This window comes from Vicugna pacos, unplaced genomic scaffold, assembly GCF_048564905.1.
Source record: "Vicugna pacos unplaced genomic scaffold, VicPac4 scaffold_18, whole genome shotgun sequence".
In the NCBI taxonomy this organism is placed as follows: domain Eukaryota; kingdom Metazoa; phylum Chordata; class Mammalia; order Artiodactyla; family Camelidae; genus Vicugna; species Vicugna pacos.
The window spans coordinates 4,066,832-4,080,222 of record NW_027328739.1 but is presented as its reverse complement, the minus strand read 5'-3'; the positions used below and the strand labels follow the sequence as shown (position 1 = coordinate 4,080,222).

Below are 13,391 nucleotides of genomic sequence, written 5' to 3'. Positions count from 1 at the left end.
TATGAGATGGCTCATGTGTGGAATCAAAAAACAAAACCAAACTTAGCAAAAAATGCATAAATAGAAAACAGAAATATACTCGCAGGCAGAGAATACAAAGTGTTGTTTGCCAAGGGGTGGGGTGTGGGAAGAGATAGGCTGGGAGGTCAAAATTGTAAAATAGATAAACAGGATTGTACTCTATAGCACAGGGAAATATATAAAAGACGTTAACGGCAGCTCACAGGTGAAAAAATGGGAGAAAAAATGTATATATGTTAATTGTACCTAAAAAAGTGTGCTCTAAAATGGACTTTGAGACAACTTTGTAAAATGATTGAAAATCAATTTAAAAAAGTTAAAAAAAGAAAAAAACATGATCCTAAATATTACAGGTGTTAATGTAAATTAGAGAGCAAAAACAACTATTCAAAAAGTAGTAAAACCAATGATTTTGTTTTTTGTTTTCTTTTTAAGATAAGCAAAATCAAAAAACCTCTATCCAGGTGCATCATGAAGAAAAGAGAGATGCTCCAAAGAAATAAATTCAGAAATAAAAGTGAAGAAATAACAATTGTTCTCTCAGATATACAAAAAAGGGAACATTTTGTCACCAATTACATGCTAATAAACTGGAAAACTTAGAAGAAATAGACAAATGTCTAGAAATAGACAGAGATAAGGAGAAACATTAATTTGAACAAACTGTTTACTAGAAGAAAGATAGAATCTGCATTTAAAAAAACATTAAACATTGGTGCAGATTTAAACAGCTCCCGTGGAGAATTGCAGAAAAATACAAAGCAGGACTTATACTCTTCAAACTATTCAAAAATAGTGAAGATGTAGGGAACTCCCATATTAATTCTATGAAGCTTTCATTACCCTGATAGCAAAGCCAACAAACAAAGTACAAGCAAAGAGAATTTCAAGCCAATAACTTTGATTGAAATAGATGCAAAAATTCAAAAAAGTATTATTAATAAACTAAATCCAGCAATACCTAAAATGAATCATACAACATGATCAACTTTAATTCATTGCAGGGTCATAAGAGAGGTTGAAATTACATGAAATCAATCAGTTTGATACACCACATTAACAAAAGAAAAAGGGAAAATGACTTGGTCATCCCAATAAATCGATAAACAACATTTCACAAACTTCAACTTTCATTCATTAAAACAGCAGCAGCAACAACAACAAGAACAGTAGAATCAACAAAAACAGAAACTTCTTACCAAAGTAGGATTCAGGAAATATATCTCAACATAACTAAAGTCATTAATTACAGACCCACAGACAACATAATATGCAAAAGTGAATAACTGAAAGCCAAATTAAGGAATAAAACAAGGATGCACACTCTCACCATTTCTATTAAACACAGTATGGGAAGTCATAGCAACAGCAATCGGACAAGAAAAAAACGTTACTCAAGTTGGATTGAATAAAGTAATACTGTTATTATTTTAGATGACAAGATAATCTATATAGAGAACCCTAAAGATTCTCCACATGAAAACAACTAAAACTATTAAAGACATTTAGCAAAGTAGGATGATTCATGATTAATATACAAAAAATGTCACATTTCTTTATACTAACAGTGAAATATTCCATTATTTAAAAAAAATCCATATGAAAACAGATCAAAAATGAAAAATCTATGAAAAATCCAAGATAATAAAATCAATAGGACACTGATAAAGAAATTTGAATTTGATGCAAAGAAATGGAAAGAAATTTCAAGATCTTAGTTTAGAGGAATTAATAGTGTTAAAATATGTATACTACAAAAAATGTCTACAAATATAAAGTGATTCAGATCGAATTACATGATATTTTCCACAGAACTTAAAACAGTCCTAAGATTTGTATGGAAAAGCAAAAGAACTAGAACTGCAAAAGAAACAATGAGGGAAAAGTACAAAGTTGGTTGCATAACGCATATCCCTCCCAGATCTCAGACTATATTACAAAAACTGTAATCAAAACAGCACAATGCTGGAAAACAAACAAACATCTATATCACTGGAACAGAACACAGAGGCTGAATTAAACATCACACCTATGGTCAACTAAACTATGACAAAGGAATCAAAATTATATAATGCCTAAAAGACAGTCTTCAGCATGTGATGTTGAGAAAGTTAGACATCTACATGTAAATCAATGAAATTAGAACACTCCATCACACTGTACAAATATAAACTCTAAATGTTTTAAATATCTGAATCTAATACATGACACAATAAACTCCTGGAAACTAACATAGTCAAAACATAAATTGTAGCGAAATTTTCTTATGTCACTCTCCCAAGCTGAAAACAATAAAGGCAAAATAATCAAATAGATCCAAATTAAACTTAAAAGCTTCTATACAGCAAAATAAACAGAATGAAAAGATGAACTTCCAAATGGGAGAAAACATTTGGAAACAATGCAATCAACAAGAGGCTAATTTCTAAAATACACACATCGTTCATAAAACTCCGTTTCAAAAATCTACAAACAACTCAGCCAGAAAATGAGCAGAAGGCAATTTTCTATAGACCTATCATATGACCCAGCAATCCCACTCCTGGGCATATAAAGCCTAAAATCTGAAAACAAAGAATCGTAGTGTAAAATATAAGAAGTAAACTCTGACATTGGATTTAATTTGATTCTCAATATGTCTCCTCTGCCAAGGGAAGCAGATGGAAAACAAACAAAATATGATTGTATCACTCTAAACAGATTTACACTGCAGAAGAAATGATCAATAAAGTGAAAAGTCAACGAACACAATGGGAGAATATATTTGCAAGTGAAATTTTCCAAACAAGAGTTAATATGCAACTATATGGGAAACTCATACACCACAAAAACAAAAAAAGACCAAACAATCCAGTTAAAAAAGTGTCCATAGGAACTGAATAGATAGATCTGAATCAATTTTCTGTAGAAAACATACAGTTGGCAAAATGACACATGAAAATATGTTCAGAGCTATAAATTATTGGGAAAGTCATAAACCAAAAATGAGACAAGACCTCACAATTGTCAGAAGGCTCTCATCAAAAAGAAAAGAAATAGATGTTGGTGAGATTGTGTAGGAAAAGGAACACTGTGGACAGTGTTGATAGGAATGCAATGTATTGATTGCATTGCATATGTACATCAAATTTTCTTCATCCATTTTTCTGTCAAGGAATATTGTGTTTGTAGGCCCCTGTCTGAAGGCTACTGCTAAGAAATTTGGGGTGCAGTTGTCTTTTTGAAATATGGTTCCGATTGATGTCTACCCAGAAGTGGGATTGCTGGATCATATGTTAAGTCTATTTTTATACTTTAGAGGAATCCCCATCCTGTTTTCCACAGTGACTGCACCAACTTCATTCCTACCAACAGTTTAGGAGGGTTCCCATTCTCCACAGCTTCCCCAGCATTTATTGTTTGTGGACTTTTGAATGATGGCCATTGTGACTATTGTGAGGTGATACTTCATTATCGTTTTGAATTGTCCTTCTCTGATAATGATAGTGAGCAATTGTTTTTCATAAATCTATGTGTCATTTGTATGTCTCTTTTGGAGAATTGCTTGTTTAGGGCTTCTGCCCATTTTCAGATTGGGTTTCTTGTTTGTTTTTTTTATTATTATTAGATTGTATGAAGTCATTATATTTTGGAAATTTAGCCTTTGTCAGTTGCATTATTTCTAAATATTTTCTTTAATCCTGTAGGTTGTCATTTTGCTTTGTTTATGGTTCCATTTTCTGTGTAAAAGCTTAGAAGTTTAATTAGGTCCCATTTATTAATTTTGCTCTTACACCCATTAACTGGATAGGCTGTTCTAGGAGATCATTGCTGAGATTTATCTCAGAGTTTTTTGCCTATATTTTCTTCTAGGAGATATAGTGTGTCTTGCCTTACATTTAAGTCTTCAAGCCATTTTGAGCATATTCTTGTGTATGGATTGAAGGATTGTTCTAACTCCATTGCTCTGCATGCTGCTATCCAGTTTTCCCAACACCAGTTGGTGAAGAGATGGGCTTTTCTCTGTCATATTCTTGGCTACTATGTCAAATATTAATTGAACATAGGCCTTTAGATTTATTCCTAGGCTCTCTATTCTCTTCCATTGATCCATATGCCTGTTTCTGTACCAATATCATGCCGTTTTAACTATTGTAGCTCTGCAATAGTGTATGGAGACCAGTCGGGTTATTGCTCCAGCCTCTTTCTTTGTCTTTAATATTGTTATGGAAATTATGGATCATTTTGGATTCTATATAAATCTTCTGATCATTTGTTTCAGTCCTCAAAATAAATGTTTTGCATAATTTGATAGGAAACCAGTTTAAGTTTGTGGATTACCTTGGACATTATGGCCATTTTAACAGTATTATTGCTTCCATTACGAGACCATTGGGTATCTCTTCAATTCTTAAAATCTTTCTTGATTTCCTCAATCAATATTTCCTTGTTCTCCATGTATAAGTCATTTGCCACCTTGGTCAGAGTTATTCTTAAGCATTTTATAGTTTTGGGTGCAGTTATTAAAGTGATTGCTTCCATACTTTGTTTTCCTGATGATTCAATGGTAGTGTAAAGAAATGTAATTTTTTTTTGTAGATTAATCTGGCTACCTAGCCCAGTTCCTTTTTTAGCCTAAGTAATTTTTTGTGAAGCTTTTACAGTTTTCTATATACAGTGTCATGTCTGCATAAATTGACAACTTTACCTCTTCTTTCCCAGTCTGAATAGTTTTGTTTATTTTCCTTGCCTGATCGTTGTGGCTAGGAATTCCAAGACTATATTGAATTGAAATTGTGGGAATGGGCATCCTTGTCTTGTCTCAGGTTTTGGTGGGAAGGGTTTCAGTTTTTCACCATTGGGTATTTTGCTGGCTATATATTTGTCATAAATAGCTTTCATTATGTTGAGATATGGTCCCTCTATGCCCACTGTGATAAGAGCTTTTATGGCAAATAGATGTTAAATTTTATCAAATGCTTTTTCTGCATCTGCTGAGATGATCATATCGTTTTTGTCTTTTGTTGATATGGTGTATCACAATTGACTGATTGATTTGCATATGTTCAACCATCCTTGTGTTCCTGGGATGAACCTAACTTGACCATGGTGCATGATCTTTTTTTCACATGCTGTTGGATTCTGTTTGTTAATACTTTCTTAAGGACATTCACATCTATGTTTCTCAATGATATTGGCCTATAGTTTTCTTTTTGGGGTAGTGTCTTTGTCTGGTTTGGTATCAGGTTGATGTTGGCCTTATGGTGTGGGTTTGGGAGTACTCTCTCCATATCAATCTTTTGGAAGAGTTTGAGGAGGACTTATATGGATTTTTCTTTGTATGTTTGGTCAAATTCCCCAGTGAAGCTATTTGGGTCTGAATTTTGTTTGCAGATATTTTTTATTGTATTGATAATTGTATTCCATTTCTAGTAATCTGTCTGTTCAAATGGTTAATTTCTTCTTGATGCAATATTGGTGGACTGAATGTTGCCAAAAACTTCTCCATTACTTCCTGGTTATCCAGTTTGTTTCCATACTGTTGCTCTTGATATTTCCTTATGATATTTTGTAAATTTGTTGTACTCTTTGTATTTTCTCCATTTTCATTTCTTATATTATTTGGGTTCTCTTTCTTTTCTTGTTGGTGATCCTGCCGAGAGATTTGTCAATTTTGTTTAAAGTTTCAAAAAAGAATTTGATTGATTTTTTTTCTATTTTTTAATCCCTATTTCAATTCTTTCCTCCTTGAGCTTTACTTTTTCCCCCTTTCTGCTGACTTTTGGTTTTGTTTGCTCTACTCTTCATGATTAGTTTACATAGAACTTCAGATTATTTATTTGAAACTGTACTTCTTTTTGAGGAGGGCTTTGTCACTAAGAACTTCCCTCTTAAACCTGCTTTAACTGTATTCCATAGACTTTGTGAAGTGTTTTGTCATATTTCTCAAGATATTTTTTAATTTCTTCTTTTATTTCATCAACTCCCTCCTTTGTTATAGTACCATGTTTTTTAATCTGGATGCTGTCATTTTTTCTCCCTGTTTTTCTATGATTTATTTCTAGTTTCATAGTATTATACTCAGAAAAGATGCTTGAAATAATATTTATCTTTTTAAATTTTTTGAGGCTTCTTCTGTGCCTGAGTTAATAATCTTTCCTTGAAAATGTTCCATGTGTATTGGAAAAGAATGTATATTCTGTTTTTGGGAGAAGTACTCTTTTGGAAGTATCAACCATCTCCAATTATTTTATCATGTCTTTTAGTATCTTTGTTCCCATATTAATTATCTGTGTGAAAGACCCGTCCAGTGATGGTAACGGGGTGTTATAGTATCCTATTGTGATTGTGTTCCCAGCGATTTCTCTCTTTTTATCTATTAGTATTTGCTTTATTTATTTAGGTGCTCCTATATTGAGTGCATATGTATTAATGAGTATAAAACACTCATTTTCTATTGCTCTTTTAATCATTATATCATGTCGTTGTTTATCTTTCTCTATGACCTTTCTTGTAAAGTCTATTTTTGTGAAGTAAGAACTGCTAGTCCTGCTTTCTGGTCATGTGTATTTGCATGCAATATATTCTTCCATCTTCTCACTTCCAATTGTGTTTTCCACTTACTAAATAGGGTCTCTTGTATGCTTCATTATGTAGGGTCTTGTTATATTATCCCATCTGACTATATATCTTTTGAATGAAGCATTAATTCCATTTTCATTTGTGATAATTATTGATAGACTGGTGTTTATTTCCATTTTGAACTTCATTTTCCAGTTGATGTGGTATTTCCTTTTTGTTCATTTCTTTTTCTTTTTATGGCTTGATAGTTTTCTTTTATTATCTTGGTTTCTTTATGGCTTTGTGATTTCATTGTAAGATTTTGACTTATGTTTACCTTGTTGTGTATTTATATTTACCCATAATGTATCTGTTTATTTTAACTGATAAGAATACAAACTCTTACCCATCCTACAGAGAAGAGAAACAAGAAATAAAAACGCTGTATTGTCCTGTTTCATTCTGTGACCCTTAAAAATTCTGATGTTCTCTTTTAGAACATCTTATATATTCTGTTGTAAGTCACTGAAGATATTGCCTTTATAATTATGCCTTTCTCTTTTCTATAGCATCCTGCTTCTTTTGTATTTAGAGTAGATCTTTCATTATTTCATTTTCTCTTACCAAATTCTTTAAGTATTTGCTTGTGTGGAAGTTATTTACCTCTCCTTCTATTCTCAAAGATAGCCTTGCTTGATAAAGTATCTTTGATTACAGCTTTCTTTCATTCAGTAATTTGAATAGGTCTTGCCACTGCCTTCTGCCGGCTGTATTTGTGTAGGAAACGAGTTTACATATATTATGCATATAATTATATATATATGAAAAGAACACCTCGAAATGAATTTAACAAATAAGGTGAAAGCGTATACGTTAAAAAACAGAAAACATTAGTGAAGGAAATTAAAACTGATCCAAAGAAATGAAAAGATCTCTTATGTTAATGATGTGAATCTATGTGGTTGAAACAACCATTCTACCCAAGGGAATCTACATTTAGTTTGATTCATGTCAAAATACCTATGAGATTTTTCCATTATATAGAACAAATAATATCAAAATTTATATGTAACCACAAAGATCATGAGTTGCCAAAATAATCTTGAAAAAGTGTATTAAATGTCATGGTGTAAAATTCTCTGATGTTAAACACTCTTACAAAGCTTTAGTAAATAAAACAACATGATACTGGCTCAGAAACAGACACCAATCAATAGAAGAGTGTAGAGCAACCAGATATAATCCCTCACACCTATGATGAATTAACCCATGAAAAAGAAAGCTAGAGTATAAAATGAAGAAAACATATTCTCCTCAATAATTAGTGCTGTGGAGATTGAATATTGAAAAGATAGATTACAATATTTCCTCACATTGTATACAATCCATGAGCACAGAATATCTTTCTATTTAATTAATTTACTTATATTTCTTACACCTGAAATTTATAGATCTATGTTTAGATCTTTTATTTCACTTAACAAATGTATTCCTATTTTATTCTTTTTGGTATAGATTTACACACAAGTGTTTTCCTAATTTCTCTTTCTGATAATGTGTCGTTACTATATAAAAATGCAACGGATATTTGTATATTGATTTTGTATTCTGCAAGTATACTAAGTTTGTTCATTATTTCTTACAGTCACTGGAGGAGTCTATGGAGTTTTCTATCAATGTATAATTATGTCATCTGTAAATACTTTACTGAATTTTACAAGTTGGATACCTTTTATATTTTTTCTTGACAAGATGTTCTGGCTAGGACTTCTAGTAGTGTAATTTAGGACGTGTGAAAATCAGCTTCTTTTTCTTATTACTGTACCAGAGGAAAACCTTCCTGTATGTTAACATTGAACTTGATGTTACTCATGGGTTTTTCATATATGGCTTTTATTTTGTTTAGTTAACTTCTATATAGAGCGAATTTGTAAAGAATATTTAAATAAAATAGTTAAGATCAGTTCTGTCAATAAATTTCCTACATTTCTTGAAATTGTAATTTTTCAATTCTTTGTTTTTTATAGGATGTTACCACATATAATAATCTGCGTATGTTAAATAATATTTATGAATCAAGACTAAATCCAACTTAACTATAGTTTATAATACATATAATATGCCATGAATTCAGGTTGCTAATATTTATTTAGAATGGAATTTACAGATACTGAAGTAAGAATTTACATTACAGCTTGATTTTACATTTATTTACTTAAAATTATATCTGTCATTTTGAATTTGGCTTATCCTTAATGGAATTTATTTTGAAATAAATAATATAAATTTTGGTATAAATCCAGTTATACTGGATTTATATATAATATATAATACCAGTTATATCAGTTTACTGATACAGAACATAGCTATCATTTACAATTAGTGAACAGAACACTTGCCTTAAAATGCTGTATTATATAAACAATGCCAACTATTTGAAGACTGAGAAACATATTGCTTCCTAAAATGCATTACCTGGTATTTTCCACCCCAAAGCACATATACTGTTATTTCTTTGTTTTTTGATTGTTTGTTTGTTTGCCCCTTAATGGAGGCACTGCTTATTGAACCCAGGATCTTGTACATAAGAGTATTTATCAACAGCATTTTGGAACACATAACAGAAGCCACAAGAGTATGGATTATACAGATGACATGAAAATTTATTCCTTCTAGGGACTGAAAAACCTCTGACTGAAAGAATGGCAAAAATAAACTTTTGCAAATATACAATAAGATTGTCTCTTTTGTACTTTTTATACCAGAATATTAAATTATATTTGTTTTACTTATACCACTGAATTACAATTTAAAACAAAAATTTCCCCCTTTGGGATTTCTTAAATTTGATTGATTATATAAATAAAATTTTATTTTATAAATATTTACAATTTATTTATTAACATTCCAAATAAACTGATATTTATTTTTCTCATATTTTGAATATACAGCTACTTATTTTAAAGAACACAGATAAATACATACTTCCATTTCCGAATCAAATTATGTTTAATTTTAATAACAAATGATATTGAAATTGTTACACATTTTCTGTAGAGGTTTTACACAAATTTCACTTTAACTTCCAAAACTTTAAAATTATTTTTTTTGCATTATTTATTCTCTGTTCACCAATCTAGTATAAATTTGTGTACAAAAGTATGGAGATTGGTTTTATTTCATAGACCCCAAAATTATATTATTTAAAAAGATTTTGTGGGGATAATATTTGCAGATCACACTATAAAAATAAGCAACATTTATGTTTCATTTTAACTGGATGAATGAGAAGTAAACACTGGCGGAATTTTACACTTGGGTTGCTGGGATACCAGTCGTAATGTGATGACACAGCTACTCAGGGTGAGAACCATTGTGATTGCCTAGCAGTTTATCTGTGCAGGCTTGCCAAATCAGCATTTGAACCTGCAGTGCTCAAAATCATGCAGATTATAAAAGTAGCTGTAGAAAAAGTTATTTGAGATGACACATGTTTCTTCAGAAATTCAAGATGTGTCTCATAAAGATGGACCAACTGTTTCAGGTAACTCTGGTAGATCTCTATTGTGTGATCAAACATTCTCTGGGGACTTGGACTTAAGGTCTATGATTGAAGAAAATGCTTTTCAGACTTTGTCTGAAGAATCTTTGATAAAAAGACCATGTTACACACATTGTGTCTCAGAACCAGATGAAGATAATGATTTTCGTTCTCTGAGATTTCCAAGAAAACTCTGGAAAATGGCTAGGAGTGACCAATATCAATCCATCTGGTGGGATGATAATGGATCTTCCATAGTGATTGATGAAGATGTCTTTAAGAAGGTAGTTTTGGAAAGAAAGGCCCCTTTCAGAATATTTAAACTGGAAGTATGAAAAGTTTAGTTAGACAGCTTAACCTTTATGGGTTTAGTAAAGTGAGGCAGAATTTTCAAAGATCTGCTTGTCTAGCTGACTTTCTGGCACAAGGAAAAGAAGTCTCTGTTTTAAGAAAGGTATTCAGAAATTTTAGTAACCACTTGGTAACTTATATATGAAAATTTATGTTGTACATCAGTCTATGGTAATATATATTTAAAGCTAGATTTTGAAAACTGTATAAAATTACCAAGTCTTAAATTCTTTATTTTTTCTAAAAATGAGGACAGTGCCATATGTATTCAAGATTCAGAGAAACTTTGCTTGCAACTATGAATCTTATCAGAAATCTATATAAAGATATTAAAGCTGCTTGTGAAAAGTGGCATTCACAGTTACTGTAAATGCTAACTTCTTTAATTTGATGACTATACTACTTGTATGTGTATTTTACAAATAAGGAAATTTAAAAAATAGCAATGTTCATATTTTCATGATATTATCTGTGCATTGTAAATGTGAAATCTGATGTTTTATACGTTAGGCTTATTGTAGTCTTGTATTTTGGTTTAAAATATTACTAAAATTTTTCACTTTGATTGTAGCTGCAGATCTACCATAATTCAAATTTTAAACGAGTCTTTCCCCAGGTTTTAATCAGAATAAAAAGAAGAGTTGGGATTAAAAATGCCTCTCTGGTATCTTCATTGTCTTAAGATTTCAATAAGAAGCACTTTATTGCAGGGGGTAATGTGGATACTCATAATTCTGGTTTTGTGGCTGACACTAGTGGAGAAAGTGCATTTTTACCTTTTGCAAAATTAAAAATGCCTCTAATTAGAAAGCCCTCTACTAGCCACATAATTGGTGATAAAACTACCCCGATCAGTGGTGATTTTTCTGGTCCATCAGACCACCAGAACAAATTGCAGTAGATCAGCATGCTATTTTAAATCAGTTGAACATTGTCCACTGGCACACTCAAAGCAGATACACTGAAGCAAATGACCTTATTATGAAGTTCATTAAAACCAAAAATTCTACTTCTCAGAACACCATCTTGTCTCCAATGCAGAGTAATTATTTTGGACTGATGGTGGAGACTTCTGCTTTTCCAAATGGATATCACAACATATCTGCCAAAGAAGGTCGTTTTTCTAAACTTCAACCAGGGAGCAATGCACGGTTTCCAGTGACAATGACAGCTTATACATCAGCTACCTCTCTTTCAAGGCCAACTCATCAGCCAACTTCACTTTATGAACGTCATCCTAATTACAAAGGATCTACCAGAGGACTACCAGTTTATGCAGGATAACAAAGATTAAAATTGATGTTGGCAAATGTTGACAGATATCTGCAATTTTCTTATTTGAACAAGAAGCATAGATGTGTACCTGTATTAACCTTATTTTTTTAAATTAGGTTAAGATTAAATGGGAGACTAAATTAACATTTAAGTTAAAAAGAGATATTTGATTGATATGATCATTTGATGGAAAAATATGGGAGTAAATTTAAATACTTTCTTGTAAGGAGGAAGAGAAAATGGAAGAATTTGGAAAAAGACTAAAACATGGAGAGAGGGAAAATTACTAAGTGGTTTCTTGTTCATCCTGGAAAGTATTAAAAGGGTTTATAGGATAGGCTGGAACAGGAGATAAATGCAGGAACCGGCCCAGGGATCATGGTCTCTATTATGTCATCCCTGGAATCATAAAGGTCACATGATGTAGTCTCAGATGGCACATTCAGCATGTGGTAGAATTTAAGAAGTAATTTTATCTATGGTCTTCTTTGTGCTGTTTTCAAAGCATTAAAATTGGTGCTTTCATTTCCTGCCCTCAAGAGTCTACATTATATTTTCAAGTCAATACTTTATGTTGCTTTTATATTCAAGCCAAAGACAAGCTTACGTCCTCAGGGTGGCATTTAATGCCTTTCCAACTCTAAGCACACAAACTCATCTTGGTTTAGTCATTTCTTTATAAATCTGGCATCTCACTACCTTGGTATATCTTTATGTTTCACTGTATCTGGAAATATATCCAGGCAAACGATTGTCAACTATGTTAGCTGCAACCTCACCACTTTTACTCCAGCTCATCCTTGGATTTTGGGTGTCCTCCTTTTATCTACTTAGACTTTCCCTGTCTCAGCACAGAAACCACCTCCTCCAGATGTTTTCAGTCTATCCCCCTTTCCTTGTTTAACTTGGATACCAGCACAGTAAGCACAACACATGTCACAGGATGCATTTTTGTATTAAGTGAATGAAAAACACATGTTGACTTTAAGCAATATCTACTTTCCTGAAACAAGAAAACTCTCATGGTTTTCAAACTATTTCGTTATGGTCTTCACCGCAAACTAGATCTTTCATAGCCCAAGGACAAGTCAATCAAGACAGTAAGTGGAGTTAGGTACAGGAGACAAAGTAATATTTACTTCTTAATTCACGCCTGCAGAGGCATAAAGCAATCCATTCACATTTGCTGGATTTGTTCCTGTCTCTTCATCACCCACCCACCACAAAACAGCTGAATCTCTTCCCCATACCAATAACTATACTGACTTATTATTAATATACTTCTTAGAATCAGAGCTTTGTCCAGAAGAGACAGTGCCTTTGCAAACATTTAATGTAGGTTTATACACACCAAATAAGTTGTGCCCTTTCTAACCTTCACAAAGTAAGTATCTAAGTGGTAATATCCCCTTGGTTGTGGTTCTCGTATTCAGTAACCAAATTGCAATCTAAATTATGTGGACTAGAAGGAGGTGAGGGTGGTGGAATTAAAAATTTTCCAACTGCAAGAATACCAAATTTCTGCAGATATTAGGAAATATAAAATATTCATGGAAGACTTTGACTATTTCCCACTAATTTTAAATAAATGGTGAAGCATATTCAGAATGTGAAATGCCCTGAAATGCTGGAAAAATTGTAGGCAAGTTCAGGGATCCTAAGG

General features: G+C 32.0%; 1 long non-coding RNA gene across 1 annotated transcript; it reads left to right on the top strand.

Moving 5' to 3' along the window:
• The first annotated feature begins 9,928 nt into the window (after window positions 1-9,928).
• Window positions 9,929-11,767, top strand: LOC140692868 (uncharacterized). Its single transcript, XR_012068481.1, has 2 exons — window positions 9,929-10,105; window positions 11,495-11,767. It is a non-coding gene; the product is annotated as an uncharacterized lncRNA (long non-coding RNA).
• Window positions 11,768-13,391: the final 1,624 nt, after the last annotated feature.